This window comes from Nomascus leucogenys, chromosome 3, assembly GCF_006542625.1.
Source record: "Nomascus leucogenys isolate Asia chromosome 3, Asia_NLE_v1, whole genome shotgun sequence".
Classification (NCBI taxonomy): domain Eukaryota; kingdom Metazoa; phylum Chordata; class Mammalia; order Primates; family Hylobatidae; genus Nomascus; species Nomascus leucogenys.
The window spans coordinates 143,564,075-143,582,583 of record NC_044383.1 but is presented as its reverse complement, the minus strand read 5'-3'; the positions used below and the strand labels follow the sequence as shown (position 1 = coordinate 143,582,583).

At 47.0% G+C, this 18,509-nt stretch overlaps 1 protein-coding gene across 2 annotated transcripts in view; it reads right to left on the bottom strand.

The window, feature by feature from the left end:
• The window catches only part of ZDHHC14 (zinc finger DHHC-type containing 14), a 305,773-nt gene that overhangs the window by 116,057 nt on the left and 171,207 nt on the right, over window positions 1-18,509 (bottom strand). The gene's annotated exons all lie outside the window — the stretch shown is intronic.

The window sequence follows — 18,509 nt, the reverse complement described above, 5'->3', positions numbered from 1 at the left end:
CACTAGGATGGCAGCCTTCAGCCTAGACCATGCCCTGGCACATGCCAGCTGCTCAGCAGGTGTTTGATGAAAACTCAGCACGGCCTCTGAGCTTTGTCCCTGGCCCTGACCCCAGCAAGGCATGGCTTCTCCCACACACGGGATAGATTGTTTTCAATGAAGCAGAGTGAATGTCCTTCTCAGGGGTAGTTGCAAGAAGCCACACTCAGCAATGCGCTCTGAGGCAACTTTGAACGAAGGACTGCCCTTGCACAGGGCAGCTAACACCCCTACACTCTGAGGACCTGGGCTCCCCCAAATGTCCTTCTGCAATCTGCATTTAAATGCTATTTTTTGGTTTTAGTTTCTTACGGGCTTCCATTCCAAACAACTCATTACAGTCTTGTTCAATTTCTTATTTCTCATGTTCTAGTGGGCTCGTGATTAGACACGCCATGCCTCATAATGTCGTGCTTGGATAAGCAATTTGCTGTTTTCACAGCTTCTTCAGGTTAATGCATCCGTTCCTCATAATGCTTCTGTGAGTCAGGCGAGGCCATGGGATCCCATTATCCAGATGAGAAAACAAAGCCCTTAGAGAGAATTCGTGTTTTGCCAAGGCCAAGGCAATGAGTAAGAGGTACTGCTTAATAAATGTTTGTTGAATGCATATCTATTAATGCTAGAGTTTATGTAATGACATTTACTGATTTTTTTCTTCTAATTATAAAGGTAACACATGCTTATCACAGGGAATATGAGAAACATACAGAGAAAAAAATTGTAATTACTTGCCAGTCCAATCACAAAAAAACTTGTTTATATTTCCTTCCAGTCTAGGTTTCTATATATATTAACATCCCAATGTACATCCAATTTTGTATTTTGTATATTTTCATTGAAATTGTATAAGGATAACTTTTATAAGCCATTAGATATTTTTGAAATACATATATATATATATATGTTGTTTTTTTTTTGAGATGGAGTCTCGCTCTGTCACCCAGGCTGGAGTGCAGTGGTGCGATCTTGGCACACTGCAACCTCTGCCTCCTGGGTTCACGCCATTCTTCTGCCTCAGCCTCCTGAGTAGCTGGGACTACAGGCGCCCGCCACCACGCCCGGCTAATTTTTTGTATTTTTAGTAGAGACGGGGTTTCACCGTGTTAGCCAGGATGGTCTCGATTTCCTGACCTCATGATCCACCCGCCTCAGCCTCCCAAAGTGCTGGGATTAGAGGCGTGAGCCATCGCGCCTGGCCGAAATCAATATTTTAAGACGTTCTAAGAAATAGTCATCATAGAGGTATAGTGTAATTCATGTATCCATTTCCCTACTGGTATGCATAGAAACTGCTTCTATTTCCTTTACACTATTATAAATAACTCTATCATGAACATCTTCATATTTATTTTCAGCTAAGGTTTCTATTTTGCTCCCTGCAGCCCTGTCAATGGGGGCCTATTTCAACTTCTTTCACATTGAATTTCTTCCATCATTTTATTATTTTGGTTCTTCATGTTTATTTCTAAAACTTGATACAATGTAGAAAGACAGCTCCTAATTCTCTCTCTCTGCAAATCCAGATATTTCAGAGCTTTCCTTCCAGACTCTTTTCTGGACAAAACGTTTATAACTGGTCCAACTCCAAAATAGTATTCATGACAACCTGGAGCTTGAAGTGGGGAAAAACAAAACAGTGAAAACAATGAATGGAGTCTGTCTTTAACTGAGAATGAGAAGAAGTGCCAGGAAACATAAGCACGCTGTTATTCCAGGAAGATGCCCTTCAAGATGGCGGGGTGGCTGGGCTCTCCTTGGGAGACGTGAGGGCAGTGCCAGCTTGAGCGGATTCTTTCCACTCATGCAGCCACAGGATGGTGGCCAACTCAGCTCTAAAGCCAATGGCTCTAAAGTCATGCCCACAGAAAGAGGCAAGTGACTGATTGTGGAGTGAATTTTTGCTGCACTTGCTGAGGAGAAAAGCTGTCCTGGAGAAGAGCGTGGCAGCCAGGAAGCAGGGCCGACTGTTGCCACATCAGCTGCCCATGCAACAGCTACAGTACACCTGCTTCAGAAGTCTGTGGGGCAGCAGGTTCCCGGCTGAAGCCCACTTGTCCCACAGAGATGGCCAACCACCACATCCTCGTGAATCACCTTTGCAATCTGCTTCTGTAATCACCATCAGTCTCTCTGTAGCCATAATTGCCAAAGTGTGCAAATAGTTATTAAAATATTGATTAAAGAAAACCAACAACCATTTATCATCATGGAAGAGTGGTTGTTAGCTGCTTTTATCTTGGCAGAGCTACATGGTAAGCCTGAAAAACCTCACTGTTTGTGTGTTTTGGGCTGTAAGAGTTGGGAAATGTGATTAGACTCAAAGTGCTCACTTTCATTTGTATTGGAGAGCTGGGGGAAAATCCGCCCTCCGAGGTTGGGGTCTGAGCAGCCGTGCCTGCAGGTCCTGCTTCCAGATGCTTCTCCCCTAGCAAGTTCCTACAGCAGGTAAGAGGAATCTCTGATCTACATTACTTGAACTTTGTTTTATTGTTTGTTTGTTTGCTTTTTTTTTTTTTAACCACCAAAGTTCACTTGGTGATTTTTGCAAAATGCCATCCCAATCATTTTTGTTTTAGTAATGACTCCCTACAACCACCCTGTGTGCTGTCAAGTGGAAAAACAGAATCATAAAGGCCTGAAATGAGGATCCCAAACAGAAGACATAAAACCAAAAACACAATTCTGAGTCTTTCATTGCTTTCGCCTGAATCTAATCTTTCTTTATTGATGGGCCATTGCTTTTCTTATATTAGAAATTCCTCCTCTCCACAAAATTGTATTCCATGTTTGCACCAGAGTCATTAGTTTTGTTCTCCTCTAGACTTGGTAACAGCTGGGTGTCCGCCCTCTCGGTTGGCTACTCTTGTCACCAAACGGCCTACCTGTGGGCGCTCTGGGTGGTCCATGGCTCTTGAACAGTTTCCCTGTGTAATGCAGACTAGCCAGGTCAGAAATGAACCATCAGAATACCAGGCATCTGTCAAAAGGGGATCAGGGGGACATGAATGTCACCCGGCTCAGAGTTATTATCAGCCTTTTCTGGGAATGGCAGCATGTCGGTTGAGGAGTTTAGATCTATGCTGTCCAAGGTGCTGGCCACTGTCTGCAGGGGACTCTTGGGCACACACAATGTGGCCAGATTTCAAAGATTTAGTACAAAAAAAGAGAATGCAACGTGTCTCAATACTTTAAACATCTTTAAATATTGATTACTTTTCAAATGATCATACTTCCAATAACTGGGCTACATAAAACATACTATTAAAGTGAACTTCACCTGCTTCTTTTTACTATTATACAGTGGCTGCTGGAAAATTTACCATGTGTGGCTTGCATGTGTGGCTCGCATTATAGACTACTGGACAGCACTGGCTTGGCCAATCAAAATCATTCATTGGAAATCAGGGGAAATTCACTGTTTATCCCAATAAGGGTGACGGAAGTGAGGGCAGTCCCCAGTACTCTGCCCAGATTGCACAGCATGGGCCTCACACGGGGCAGTGGCCGCCATTCCTTTGCTAGTCTATTTGCTTGGGAGCACTGAGCTGAGAGCCATCTATTGCTTACACTCCTCTCAGTGGTACAGAAATGAAACAAGGAAGTCTGCAGATAGCGATGGACCCAGCTGACAAGAGGTGGACCACAAACCCCTTCCTTGTCTTGAAGTTATTCTCAGAGCTAAATTTGCAAATAAGGACAACCAGTCTTGCCCCTAAAATAACATTTTGTTTTCATCTCATTCTTCCATCTAATGCATGCTGGACACATCTAACCAACCACTCACCTCTGCCGAATGTGAAAATCAACTGCACTTTCTGTCCATGTCTATAAAATCCATATATATTGTAGGATGAGCCATTGGAGACTAAAATCCTAACATGGCAAAGGTCAAGTTTCTTTTCCCTTCTATCAGAACAGGCACCCCTACCCATCCTGACGCCTGGCAGAGCCCTCCCAGAGCCACCAGCCTGGCACAGGTCCTCTGCCCACTCTGGTGCTGGCCCTGCCGCCTCTGTTTAGTTTGGCTGCAATTTCCCACTCTGCCCTGACCTGGTCACCACTAGCAAATCCTCCTCTGCTGCTACAGTGTGCGAGATGCTGTGCTAGGCCCGCAGGTGCAATATTTCATTTCACTCTTCCAGCAGCCCGGCAATTCAGGTGGTGCTATTTTGTCCTTGTCAGAAAAGGTGACTCTGCAGCTGGAGGGCTGAGCGGCCTGTCCAGGACACAGCTCGGAGTGGCATGGTCTGGTCCAAGCTCTTGGCCTTTCCCTCATGGAGAAAGAGGACTGAGTCCTCCCTCAGTGTCTCTTGGAGGGATCCCTCTGCGCTCCAGTTCCCTGATACAGGCCTGGCCTCATCTCTAACCCGAGCCCCTCAGTGCCCACAACTCTTCCTCCTCATCAGCCCCACCTCTCACTGGCTTCTCCACCAGTCAGCACTCTTCAGTCTGCCTGGGACCCACCCGGGCCTGTCCCTCAGCTGGTGGCATGGCAGCCATCACTTCCCCTTTCTGTCCCCACCTGTCACTCTGCTCCAGCCTTTGCTTCAACACCAGCCTCGTGTCCCGTTCCAGCCCTGGGGCCTCGGTGCTGAGCTGTCTCCCTGGACTCCACCTCTGGCCTTCCTGCTCAGTCTCACTCCGTACGTGCTCCTGACTGTGCTGTCAATTAGGGTAGACATTTTTATTCCTTTCAAACCTTGTTTGGCTGCCTGGATTCCAGACCCGTTCCGCCTGCTGGTGATGGGAGCTCCATCCCCTGGCACTGCCTTAACCCCTATTGAACAGCACAGTGAGGGCGTGAGCTCAGCGGCCAGGCAGGCCTTTGAGCTGTGCTCTGCTGATTACTGGTTGAGAGGCTTTGGGAGTTACTCTTCCTTTGTGTGCCTCAGTTTCTCCAGCTGTAAAGTGGGAATCACAGCAGCCTCTGGCTCAGAGGGCTGCCGAGAGGACTGATGGGCATATGGAACACATACACATGGGGCCTGGGGACAGCGGGCACTGCAGGGCGCTGGCCATCCCCCCTTCCCACCCTCCACCCTCCACCCCCGTCCTCTCTGCTGGCTCTGCTTTCCTGCCTGCTGACGCCTGCCTTATGCAGCTATGACCCACCACAACACAAACCAAACCCACTAATTACTCCCCGTACACCACACTTGGCAGCCGAAGACATCTAGCTGGGGTCCCCATATTTTCCTGTTCAGTCGCTAGTCTGTGAAATAATGCCTCCCTCCTCTTGGTCTCTGCTGCCCTGCAGCCCAGTACCGCCTCCTCCAGCCATGCATGGCCTGTGTGTCTTGTGAATCTAGCATGCATCTCTCTCTTCCAGAGGCCTCCCGTGATTAATCCCTCCTGATCCTCTCCTAGGCGGACGGTCCCTTCAGCCCTCACAAATTTAGTTCACATTACAGCAGTGGTTCTCTACTGGGGGTGACTTTGTGCCCGAGGGGACATTTGGCAATGTCGGGAGATAATTTTTTTGTCACAATTCTAGTGGGTAGAAGGCGGGGATGCTGCTAAATACCCTGCAATGCACAGGGGTGGGGATGGGGGGCCCACAACAAGGAATTATCTGGCGACAGGGCAGGGGCTGTAAACCCTGCATTACAATAATCTATCCTTGTTGATGCTCGTCTGTTTGAAAAAAAGAAGCTGTCAGGGGTTGCACTGTGCGTGCTAGCCCTCCAGCTGGAATTCTTTTGATTCTTCTATAGCACCTAAGACAATAGCATGCCTAAGACGGATTAACCGATAATAATTAATTTTCTAAGTAAACAGCTATCCGGGAACATTTTTCATTACATGTCTGGGGTATCCTACGATAAAAAATAGCCACATAAAGGTTTGAAAAGTCTGTGTTCCTTGAGAGAAAAAATGAGGAATTCTCTTTGTAGTCACCAACCAAAAGTTTGTTCAGCTACAGGACAGACGTCCTGCTGCAAGGAGGGCCTGGTGGGTCAGGCAGCCTCATCAGCCATGATTACGCAGACAAATCATTTGGAACCAGCTCCGTGTCTGTGTTCCTTTCTAGGAACATGAACTTTTTGTTGGCATTCACAAAATTAATATTATATATGATACGAAAACCTCATCATCTGCATCTAAGAGAAACACACTTTTCTTTTCTACAATGGAAGTGGCATGAGGAAGGTGCATCCAAATGATGTAAAATCCATGTTGAGTCCTTAAGGGACATCTGGAAAAGAGAGGCGCCCTGGAAGAGAACCCTGGGCAACCATCACCCGGTCTGTCAAAGGTCTCTCCTAAAAACATGAGAACTGAATAGAGGAGAGAGAAGACCACAGCTCCCACTCCCACTTCGGGTGTCAGGGTTGACGCACAGGGGTGCAGGCACCCCTAACTCAGGTGGGGACTTATATAGAGCACAGGGGACTCAGCCTGTAACTGACCCTGCCCAAGGAGTCAACAGCTGAGGCAACGCTGATGAGAGTCACAGGCATTCCTGTGCGATTCTTGATAGATCTCTCTCTGCAGAGTGTCACCACCATCACAGTGGTGATCACAGAGGGACGGCCACGTCCCAAATGCCCATGTATTTTACTCGCTGGCTCAAAAAGCTTAGAATTCTTTCAAATGATCAAAAATAAAATAAATAAGATGGATACATCCAAGAGATTTCAGTTAAGTCTTTAGGTCCAATTCCTTGTCCTCTAAATCTGTGCGGTCCAGTGTGGGAGCCCCTAGTCCTGTGTGCTTATTCTACAGAGCTCCGGAAGTGTGTGTGGCTAGTCTGAACTGAAATGTACTGTAAGTGTGACAAAAGAATGTAAAATCTCCCATTAGTACTTTTTTTACACCAAATACACATCAAAATAATATTTGGGATATTCTGGCTTAAGTAAAATATACTATTAAAATTAATTTACTTTTTTTTTTTTTTTTTTTTTTTTTTTTTTTTTTTTTTTTTTTGAGACGGAGTCTCGCTCTGTTGCCCAGGCTGGAGTGCAGTGGCGCAATCTCGGCTCACTGCAAGCTCCGCCTCCCGGGTTCACGCCATTCTCCTGCCTCAGCCTCTCCGAGTAGCTGGGACTACAGGCGCCCGCCACCACGCCCGGCTAATTTTTTGTATTTTTAGTAGAGACGGGGTTTCACTGTGGTCTCGATCTCCTGACCTCGTGATCCGCCCGCCTTGGCCTCCCAAAGTGCTGGGATTACAAGCGTGAGCCACCGCGCCCGGCCTAATTTACTTTTTAAAATGTACTTTTTTACTTTTTAAATGTCAGTGCTGGAACACGTGCCGTCTCGCCTACGGCCTGCCTTACATTCCTAGTGGAGCTGCCACTCATTGTCCACCAAGGGTATTATATTTGGGTTTGGTGAAGGCAGCAGAAGATTTTAGCCTACTTCTATTCTGCTGATTTCTACTGAATGTAAAGAACAACTCCCCCATTCACTGAAGGACACTTGGACTTCGAGTTTCCATCCTTAAAGGAAAATGAAGAGATTTTTTAAAAGTGTACACTCCAAATTGTGGTGGTATGTAACATGGCATTCATCCACTTGGACTTGTGTTTTCTCCTAGAAAGCATTATCTACAGTTTCTGAATAAACGGTGTTCACTTCTGTCCATCTATGTCAGCCAAGTTTTTTCTCTAAAAGCCTTGGAAGGTAAATTGTGGGGAATTTCTTCCTTACCAAACACGGTGGCAGGAACAGCCCTCATGGGACAACTCCACTGTCCTCCCGGTGGCACCCCCATCTGCCTTCCCTGTCCTCTCTCTAAGTACCCGCTAGCCTCTGAGTGCTGCCCATGTCAGACTTTCAACTACATGGTAGCCATCAATCGACTCATGTTTGTAGGCAATGATTCTTAATCTCAGAACTTATCTACCAGAAACACAAAATAAACAGTTAATGTATCTCCCATCCTTACATGTAGGTTTTCCAGGGCACAGAGGGAAGGGAGATACCGCTCCCCCAGAGCAGGCTGTATCTCCCCCCGCCCTCCCCCACCCCCCCAGCATACGAGTCTAAAGTAAAGAAGTGAGAAAGGTCGCCGGGAAGGCAAAGGGTGAGTTGGTTTGATCATGACAGGGGTTCGGAGGGTGATTATTATGGCAGAGTCTCAGTAATACCACAGACCTGCATGTGGACCCCGAAGAGGACACCTCAGCAAAGTCCTGTGTTCACAGAGTGTGCAAACATGTGGATGACAGGAAGGCATCCGTAATAAGGAAGATCCCATCCTTGTCAAACTCTAGTCAGGCATCTCTGAGTGCTCTTCCCAGCGAGGCCCTGATTTGGGGGCTTCTGTGTCTGTTTCTGCAATGCTCAATTTTAGCAAAAGTCCTGCTGAGTCGAGTTAGCCAGAACCCTCACCCTCAATCTCTGATCCCCTTCACTACTTGATGGGGCTCCTCATCCCCCACCATCTCCCAGGGAATCTCTGGCCACCCTGGCCTGCCTTCGGCTGGAATCCGGTTAGGTTGGTTTGGCCAGAAGCCCCCTCACCCCTGAGGCTTCCTTTTAGTAGTCTTCGATCCACTGCCCCCAACTCTGCTCCTTGGCTGTAAATTCCCACTGTTCCTTGCTGTATTTGGAGTGGAGCCCAATGCATCTTCCCTACTGCAAACCCCACTGCACTGGTCCCTATGACCCTGCATGGTCTCCCTGAATAAAGTCTGCCTTCATGTTTTAACAAATGCCCTGAATAATTTTAACAATGAGGTGTGAGGGGTAATCAGGGACACTCTGAGTGTGTAGTTTGGCAGATGGCTCTAGGTTAGATCAGATTCCCAGTCGCAACTCCAGCCACCAAAAACTTGCAGATGTGTATTATAAGGCAGGGTGTGGAAGGCTCCTGAGGCCACTAGGAAACAAGCTGTCCCTGAGAGGCTCTGCAGGGAAGGCCTGGCTTCTGAGGCCGCAGCCCCTGCTCTCTAAGTCCCCTCTCGGGCTCAGCGTGGCTGCGACTGTTTTCCACGAAGCTGCACCTGCTCAGCCTTCCCCGGTCGGTCTCCTCCCAACCAGGTCCCGCCACGCCTCCTTGCCTTGGTCCATTTCCTCCATCCTCATTGAGTCCTTTGTTCCCTTTTGTTCCTGAGCTGCCTTTCATGCTACCTCCACCCTTGGAATAAAAATGCCTCCCACTTCCCAAGCACAAAAAGCCTGCCCACTCCTCTGATTAGCGTCTTCCAGGGGGATTTTTCTCCTGAAAAGCTCCTCTGGCCTCCCCTCCTCCTCACGCCCAGCACGTCCACTGCAGAGGGGTGTTCCAGAGAATACTGTGCCCAACGTGCCGGCCGCCCTGCCCTGTCGACTCCGGATGAAGGGTTTCATCTCTGGCTTCCTTCTAAAACCCAATTGACTGACTGACTCACTCCCTCACTCAAAAGAGCTACTGTTCCATCATCTTGCTTTCTCCTCCCAAATACACCAGTTACAGTACTAATGATAGTAATATTCCAGTGAGTCATTGAAATAGCTTATTTTGCAGCACCTACAGTTTGCTTGTTGAATTTACATGGGTGTGCACGGAGCTTCGCATTTTAAAATTAACAGAAGACGTCATTTCTTCTCTTTAAGCAGTGGAACCATCGAAATAATCTTCTAAAGTATTTAGGTTCCCAGATTTTCACAACCAAGCAAAGGAGAAAGAGGGATTTATTTCTAGAATCATGGAATGGTAATGCTGGAATGGCTCTTTGCACTCAGTGGGTCTATTTTACAGACACTGAAATTAAGGCCCCAAGAAGTCAACACACTTCTCAAAGTCATAGAGTAAGTTCATATGGTTATTTTAAATACGTAATAATAAGGAATAAGACACCATTTATCTCACAGGCACTGAAGGGAGGGAGGTGATTAAACAGAATGCTCAAAGTAGAGGAACTTGTAGCTAGCAAAACTCCTGAAAATACGACAGTCCTGGGAGTTGCAGTGGAGAGGAAGCAGAGGCTGTGCTGTAGAGGAAGGTCACAGGTGGGACGTGGAAAGGCCCCAGGGCTGTGCTTCTCACATCCAGCGACTCACCTGTGGTCTTGTTGCAATGCAGACTCTGATTGACCAGGTGAGTCAGGGCCCGAGAGTCTGCATTGCTAATAACTCCCAGGCGATGCTGACATTGCTCTTCCGCGGACCTCAGTTTGAGTAGCAAGGATTTAGAGATTCAGTTTCAGGAGCCAGAAAGTCAAAGGAAGGCTAAATAGTACCTGGACTTGGAACCAGACCCCATGCCAGGGTCCCAGGCCTGTCACTGATTGGCTGTGTTGTCAGTGGGTGGAGTTGCACCTGTCTCTGAGCCTCAGTTTACTCATCTGTAAACCAAAGGAGTTATCCAGGATGACCTCCATGACTGCTGAGGTCCCTTTAAGCTGGAATGTCCCATGACTCAGAGCCCTGCAGGGGCCAGCACCCCAGGAGGAAGGGAGGGGACACGGAAAGCTGTTGTGAGAGATGGACAGACCCACACATCATCAGCTGTCTTGATGCCCTTGGCTGGGTAGGGGTGGGCCTGGAATTTTCACTAACATGCTCCAGACCACTCTCTCCATGCTTTGAGTGTATTCTTGAACCATGCATGTGGTCCCAAGTTTTACATCCTCTTCATGCCACTTGGTCCTTTACTCCCCCACTACACTGCAGCCTCTGTGTTCCTTGCCCTCAGAGAGACCTTCTCGCCCTGGTTATGTCATCATCCTTCCCCTTCCATGGCCCTGTGTATAAGAACTGATTATAATCACAGTACATTCTGTTTTTTAGCAGAGCTGTACGCCATCATCGCACCAGCTTAACACAAACTCTAAAGAAAGTGACATTGGTGCAGTAAGAGAAAGATAGACTCCCCCTTACCTGAAAGGAAGTGGTATCCTGGCTTTAGGGAGGAGTTCATTAATTCTGCAGAGGAGATTTCACATCTTTACACAGGCACACAAACTACACAAAGAGGGACATTCAGGAAGGGAAACACTGCGGTCGCTAGAATCCCTATGTGACACTGTGGTCTCTCTAGAGTGTCTGTGTGATGCTGTGGTCTCTCTAGAATGTCTGTGTGACGCTGTGGTCTCTCTAGAGTGTCTGTGTGACGCTGTGGTCTCTCTAAGTGTCTGTGTGATGCTGTGGTCTCTCTAGAATGTCTGTGTGACGCTGTGGTCTCTCTAGAGTGCCTGTGTGACACTGTGGTCTCTCTAAGTGTCTGTAGGATGCTGTGGTCTCTCTAGAGTGTCTGTGTGACGCTGTGGTCTCTCTAGAGTGTCTGTGTGATGCTGTGGTCTCTCTAGAATGCTTATGTGACACTGTGGTCTCTCTAGAATGCGTATGTGTCACTGTGGTCTCTCTAAGTGTCTGTGTGACGCTGTGGTCTCTCTAGAATGTCTGTGTGACGCTGTGGTCTCTCTAGAGTGCCTGTGTGATGCTGTGGTCTCTCTAAGTGTCTGTAGGATGCTGCGGTCTCTCTAGAGTGTCTGTGATGCTGTGGTCTCTCTAGAGTGTCTGTGTGATGCTGTGGTCTCTCTAGAATGCTTATGTGACACTGTGGTCTCTCTAGAATGCGTATGTGTCACTGTGGTCTCTCTAGAGTGTCTGTGTGACGCTGCAGTCTCTCTAGAGTGTCTGTGTGGCACTGTGGTCTCTCTAGAATGCCTGTGTGGCACTGTGGTCTCTCTAGAATGTCTGTGTGATGCTGTGGTCTCTCTAGAATGCGTGTGTGTCGCTGTGGTCTCTCTAGAATGCCTGTGTGACACTGTGGTCTCTCTAGCATGTCTTGTGATGCTGTGGTCTCTCTAGAGTGTCTGTGTGATGCTGCAGTCGCTAGCTAGAATGACTATGTGACGCTGTGGTCTCTCTAGAATGCCTATGTGAACTCAGGAATTCACATTCCTAGGCTCAGTGCAGGCTGAGCACCAAAGTGTGATCTCATCAAGTTAAATAACCCCCTTCTCTCAATTTCTCTTCCTGTAAGGAGGAAAATGCCACTTTCCACCCACAAAGCTCTCTAGAGGACCAAGAAGACAATTCTGTGAAGGACGTCCACCAGGAGAGAGGAGATACAAGACAGCTTTCTAGAGCTGTCCTCCTAAGTCCCCACGCCAATCAGTGCATAGTAATGTCGCCAACTTCAAAATCAAGGAAATATGTTTGCGTCAGATAATGGCTTCAATTCCAACACATGGTATATTCCCATAAGTTTGGATCTCCATAGGGAGAATAAATAACACATGCTTCCTTGAATGTCCTGGATGAAAACCATACATCCTTCCAAATCCTGTGGAAAAACATCTCTGGGCCCCTCCTTCCCTTAGAATCAGACCCTTCAAAATCTTGTGGTATTTCCCCAAATACCATAATTTTGAGTTGTGACATCTGGTTTCCAGCTCTCTCAGGCTGGGGTTTCTTGTTAAAGGGACATCGGAATCTCGACATCGCGAGCTGCCACCCTGACCTTGTGCAGGAGCCTCACTGCCCCACTTCCTGGCATCCGTGCACTCTAGATGGTTCTAGCACTTCCCCCAGACAAGGAAGCTACCTTTTTTTCTAGGATGTCCCTTTTTAGAAGCCTTTGTCTCTTCCAGAAGGTATGTCAGACACGATGGGACTCCCGCACTCTCCCTTGCCTCAAACATCACGGAACATCTAGACATCAGCGAAGGGTCCCACTGGAAAAAGGCCCCTGAATCTTCAAGAAGCTCCAAGAGGGGAGTTAGATTGTCTGGAAATTCCCTGAAGTTCTTCCTGCTCCACCCACTTGAGCTCAGGATTTGAGAACCAAGCCCGCGAGCCGCGGCATGCTGGGCACGGCTTTCTGTTTCGAAGCTTGGGGCTGTGCCGGGGACAGAGGATGTGGTCCATGGGAAGGGGAAGTGCCACTGCTCCAAGGAGCCAAGCATGGCTTGCTCAGGGCCTGGCTCCTCAGGCAGCAGGAGGTGGGCAGGACTGTGCAGTGGGTAAGAGCACAGGCTGTGATATCAGATGGGTGGGTGTTGAACTCCCAGCTCTGGCCAAGTGACCTCTGGCAAACCCCTTTCCTCCCAAGCACTGGCATCCTCACAGGTATAACAGGATACGGATGGTGGGCAGATGCCATGGCCACATCCCACATGGGGAGAGACGCTTCATCAACAACAGCCATGAACACTGTCCGGCCTGTTGATCAGGGCCCAGCAGACCCATCACACAGACACATGGGAAAAGCACAGGGAATATTTCATTTCATGAGCACAGGTAAGTGCTTAAGCTGGTAGTGGAGGAGAAAGCCCAAAGGCTACTGAGGCGGCGTCACAGTGACCGTCAAGAACAGGCCAGAGGCCGGCTGCAGTGGCTCACGCCTGTAATCTCAGCACTTTGGGAGGCCCAGGCAGGCAGACGGCTGGAGGTTGGGAGTTCAAGACCAGCCTGACCAACACGGAGAAACCCCGTCTTTACTAAAAATACAAAATTAGCCGGGAATGGTGGCGCATGCCTGTAATCCCAGCTACTCGGGAGGCTGAGGCAGGAGAATTACTTGAACCCAGGAGACAGAGGTTGCAGTGAGCTGAGATCACGCCACTGCACTCCAGCCTGGGCAACAGGAGCAAAACTCGGTCTCAAAACAAACAAAAAACAACAAAAAAAAAATAAGAAGAGGGCGGAAAGCAGCAGGGAGGGAGGATGGGAGAGGCAGCGAGGACTCCCACATTGGCAGGTGCAATCCATTCTGCACAGAGCTCCGCGGCCTAGTCAGAGTGCATGAGAGGCTGAAAGGGCCACTGCAAATAAAAACCACACAAAGCATGAATTGTGGTGATGTTGGAGGTGAGTAAAAAGATGCAAATACGAATTGGGGGAAATGGTCAGAAAATCTCACCTTCTGAAAAGAAAACTGGCAAAAAGCAATCAAATTAGCCACCTGTAATGCCTGCTATGTTGACCCTGCCAATTTTTTTGGGGGGAGGGGTGTATATTCAACAGTATGGACAACTAGAATACAGTACACAAAGCGACTGCACAGTGTATGAAGATTCAATCACAGATCAATCACAGCCAGTAGACTACTCATTAGGCAAAAATCAATGAAACCAAATCAATGAAACCATCAAATTTTAAAGCCATTTTATGGTGAATATTGACAACAGAAAATGAAATTAATACTGCCTTAAAAAAAACCCAAACAAAAAAACCCCCAAAATTGCATATGGTAAAAAATCAAATCATAAAAAACATTTTCTTAGTAGAAATAATAGTTCCATAAAAAAATTCATAATGGCAGCTTTCATAATACTGACCAGTGAAAAATCTTAGTTATAAATTGTATGGAGAGAAGAAATGACTCCAATAAAAAGAATTTTAGTGAAATAACAATGTAAATGAAAACAATTGGAAATAACTTGTGCGACAGAGAAAATTATGGTCTTAAATTGACTTTTCAATTTCAATAGTTTTTTTCCTCAGAAAGCATCTTCTCCAACAAAAATCCATTAGTGTCGTTAAAATTCCAATTAAAATGTTTCTACTCTTAAACACAGAATTAAGGTATCTTTGATGGAGGAAAAGCCCAGCAAATCAAATCAGTGGGTCAAAACTTCCTGTGGTTGTGGAAGTCTTCCCAGGAGATGCTCTGTCTAGGATAGGGTGGGACTGTGTCCCTGACAAGTCCAGGCTTTCCCAGGGTCAGGAAGTTCTGTGCTGTGCTTTCTAGAAATCTCCTCGAGAGACCCTTTCAAGGATTAATTTAGGAAATAACAAAAGATAAGCTTTACTCTTAGTAAGGTGATTGGTTCTATGTACTACAAGAAAGTTTATTGGATGAAGACCGAAGATAGGGGAGAAGGAGGAGGAGGGAGTAGAGGAGGAATGAGCGAAGGAACATGCACATACGCGCACGTGCACGCACACATGGGTGCATCCACTCTGCCTGGGGAAGTGGCATTCTACCTCGCCAGCAACACGTACAGAGTGGAGGTAATCAGTCTTCAGATTCTGCCACGACGCAAGTGAATTTTTAAAAGCCCACCAGCTTCCTTTGATCTGGTTCCACCCTTACCAAGCAAAGTCCATCATGTATATGGTATCTGGGTTACTGTGGCTTGGAGGAGGCGCTTCCTAAATCACTAGCCTTGCTTTGGGAGCCAAAGCTCACATTTCAGCTCCTCACTCACTCTCCGCATTGACTTCCTTAGTCTCAGCATCGGGTCAGAACTGTGGAACGGGTGGGAAGAGATGAAACCTGTGGAATGTGAAATACTTTCCCCTATTTTGATCACTGGAAAGGTCTATCCCTAATAGAAATTGAACACTTTGATCCTGTGATTTCTAGTACAGTATTTGTCTTTTTTTTCTAACCCCAAATCAGTTGCTTAGGATCAGATCATCCTTGGGTGAACTGTAAAAACTGAGTTTCTGAAACTGAAGTTTCCAACAAGCCTCCAGTGATCCCAGCTTCCCTGGCCCCCTGCTGCTACTCTTTGAGGTCTTTTTAGCTGCAACCTAAGTCATTGGGAACATTCTTTCAGAAGAAAGAAGTGTAAGGCATTTCAAGAGCCTTGAAACAGACTCTGAAGCCCAGAGCCCTCCTCCTCCCCACCTACTCCTCTCAGAAGTTTGAAGACAGGGGAAAGCTGTTTAAATCCTTGGCAAATCTTCAATAAATTACTCAGATGGCTGATTCCAAGGGGCCATTATGGGCTTCTACAAGGAAGAGATCTACAACGGATAATTAGAATGAATAACCCTAACAATAAAAAGTTTCCAAATCTAATTGTTCATTTTTCTTTCTTTAGCCAGATAGCACAACCTAAATGTGTTAAGATTTCATTGAAACAACCTTATCTTCCAAAGCCAAGTAGTATATGGGAGGACTCCTTATGAAGAGTTAGATCAGTGACGGAAACGAGCCCAGCTTGCAGGTGCCTGCACCCCTTCCTCAGCCTGGAGGAGGTACAGCTAAGCTGGCAGGCAGCAGTCCCAAAGACATCGTACCAGCTCTGCCATTTATTCCTGTCACACTTCAGGTAGCTTTTTACGAGAATGTACATTTGTAGAATGTGGAGAGAAAACTGAGTGGGAAAAGAGAAGAATTAGACAAAACAAAAAACGATCCTTTACTACACATCTACAATGCGCCAGGCACTTTTCCTATAATTGTTAATCCTGACAAGCACCTCAAAGATCCATGCCATTACTCCTATTTCACAGATAAGAACACACAGGGATAGAGTTTAGAAAACTGCTCCGCTCGCCTAAGTCGCGCAGCTAGAGAAAGGGTGAGCCAGGATTCAAACCCATGTCGGAGGCCCTCCAAAGCCCTCTCCTTCCTCTTCTCCTTCTGCTTCTTCCACCCCATCTTTTTCCTCTCTCCCTTCCCACCCTCCTCCTCCGTTTTTTTTTTTGTTGTTTTTTTTTTTTTTTAGAGGGAGTCTCCTCTGTCACCCAGGCTGGTGTGCAGTGGCGTGATCTCGGCTGCAAGCTCTGCCTCCCGGGTTCATGCCATTCTCCTGCCTCAGCCTCCAGAGTAGCTGGGACTACAAGCGTGTGCCACCACGCCCAGCTAATTTTTTTTTTGTATTTTTAGTAGAGATGGGGTTTCACTGTGTTAGCCAGGATGATCTTGATCTCCTGACCTCGTGATCCGCCTGCCTCGGCCTCCCAAAGTGCTGGGATTATAGGCGTGAGCCACTGCGCCTGGCCTCCTCCTCCTTTTTTTTACATCTTTATAGAGGTATAATTTATGTACCACAGCAGTCACCATAGAAAGAGTGCAATTCAGTGACTTGTAGTGAATTTATTGCATTGTGCAACCATCACCACGACCTAATTTTAGACCATGTTCATAATCCCAACAAGCTCCCTCATGTCATGTGCAGTTAACCTGCACTCCTACCCTCCCAGCCCCAGGAAATCACTAATCTCCTTTCTGTCTGTAAAGATTTGTGCTTTCTTGGACATTTTATACAAATGGAATCACACAGTACATAGTTTTTTGTATCTGGCTTCTTTCCCTTAGCAAATGTCTTTAATGTCCATGTTGTAGCCTGTATCAATACTTTTCTTCCCTTTTATTGCTTCATGGAATCCAATTGTATGGATATACCACATATAGATCATCAATTCATCCTCTGATGGACATCTGGGTTGTTAGGTTTCATGCAGCTATGAATATTCATATACAAGTCTTTGTGTGGACATATCTAGGAGTGGAATTGCTGGGTCATATAGCAATGGTGTTTAGCTTTTGGAGAATTTTGAGAAACTGCTTTCCAAAGTGGATGTACCATTTTACATTCCCACCAGTAATGTACAAGGGTTCCAGTTTCTCCACATCATCACCAGCATTTGTCATTGTCAGTCTTTTTGATTAGTGCCATCCTAGAGGGTGTGAAGTGGCATCTCACTGGTTTTTTTTTTTTTGGTTGTTGTTGTTGTTGTTTGACACAGAGTTTTGCTCTGTTGCCCAGGCTGGAGTGCAGTGGCACGATCTTGGCTCACTGCAACCCTCTGCCTCCTGGGTTCAAGCGATTCTCCTGCGTCAGCCTCCCCAGTAGCTGGGACTACAGGCTCGCACCACCACACCCGGCCAATTTTTTTTATTTTTAGTAGAGATGGGGTTTCACCACGTTGGCCAGGCTGGTCTCAAACTCCTGACCTCAAGTGATCCTCCCACCTTGACCTCCCAAAGTGCTGGGATTACAGGCATCAGCCACCGTGCCCTGCCTCATCCACTTTGTAAGAAAGGCAGAAAGCCTGTTCCTAATCGTGCTGATTTTGCAGATGCACCTGCACTAACCTGGAGATGGGGATCACTGCAGGAAACTGCATCACCCCCAGTATGGGAGCTGGGCCCTTGCACTGAGAAGAGGATTTTCAAGTTACCTGCTCATGTATTGTGGGCATAAACCACACAGTTCTGAAGGAAACTAGGTTTGACTTCCCTCTCTCTCCTCAATGATGTGAGGAGCTGGAAAGAACAAGGTCTGAAATCTGGAAACCTGGGTTCTAGGCTCCAGTTCTGCCACTTTCACCCATTTAAGCCCCTCTTGGGGGCTTCGTTTCCTCATTTGTAAAATGGGTGTAATAATAATTTTCCTTACAAGGTGGCTTAGATGTGGAAAAAAATGCAGTGATAGCCATGGATGGGCCTGACAAATGATTAAAGTGCTATGAAATGTGAGCCTTAAAATTATCCACTAGCATGCCCTGTCTTGGAATCCCATGATGCAGGGGCTAAGAAAGAGATTGTCTGCCCCCTGCTGCTTCTCCCTCCCCCTCCTACCTACCTCAGGACACAAGACAGCTGCAGTCTACCAGATGACACCACACATTCCACACACTCCCATTTTACTGCTTGCTTTCCAGGCAGCGGGGATGAAGGATGAAGGCAGATGTGGAGAGAAGGACAAAGCTGTGTTTCAGTACTTGGGGAATGATAGGACCAGAATAGGCACTTTTTAGCAAGATCCACAGCTCTATCTTCTTACACTGTAGGCAGGGAGCTCCCTCCAGCTTTAATGGAGGCTGCAAAGGAAAGTCCATAGAAT